Consider the following 791-nt stretch of genomic DNA (forward strand, 5'->3'; position numbering starts at 1 on the left):
AGAGGAGAGGAGAGGAGAGGAAGGGCTCTCTAAAACCCAGAATGTGAATTCATGAATCACAAGAATGTTGGGATGCTATAAAAGTTTCATCTACCCAGGGGTGCATCCCATTGTTTCCTACATCCAGGAAACCTGATGCACTTTTTACCAAATCTTGGATGAATATCAAGAATTCTGCATCCCACCTCTGAGTTAGGTTCTGCTTGAGAAAGGAACATTGCTACACTACCCACTCTGATACGCTGAACAAATTTTGGCTTCTTTACCTATTTCACCTATACTTATAAATGCTGTCCTATGCTGCTCTGATCTGAAAGCAAAAACTCTCTGGCAGGCTCCTTTAGCCTTGAAAAAAAGCTGAAGCTCTACTCCTGTTCACCCAGCCATGCATCATTTGATAGTTTCAGTGCTTTGATGCAGGTTTTCCTTCATTCTGAAAGATTGGAATGGCTTTCCTAAGGTTTAGTTATGGGCAGTGATAGTTTTAAGCTGTGTCAGGATTTTTTTAAGGACCCTACACCATTCATTTTTGGCTTCACCCACCTTTGGAATACAGACTCTAAAACTTCTAACTGGAATTGGGCTGTTTGGCTGCACCCCTGCCATCATAGTTTTAGTTCATCTGCTACATTATTCCCTCGATGGTCCAAATGTCACCTGGATATTTTAAACCGAACTAGGCATGAAAAGTTGTCTATCAACACAAAATGTTGCATCTCACTTTTTACAGCCTCTATAAAAAGGGATGGATGAAGATACACAAACACTGCAGTTAAATTTAATGACAATAA

This window comes from Varanus komodoensis, unplaced genomic scaffold (genome assembly GCF_004798865.1).
Source record: "Varanus komodoensis strain SLA01 unplaced genomic scaffold, ASM479886v1 scaffold66, whole genome shotgun sequence".
Lineage (NCBI taxonomy): Eukaryota > Metazoa > Chordata > Lepidosauria > Squamata > Varanidae > Varanus > Varanus komodoensis.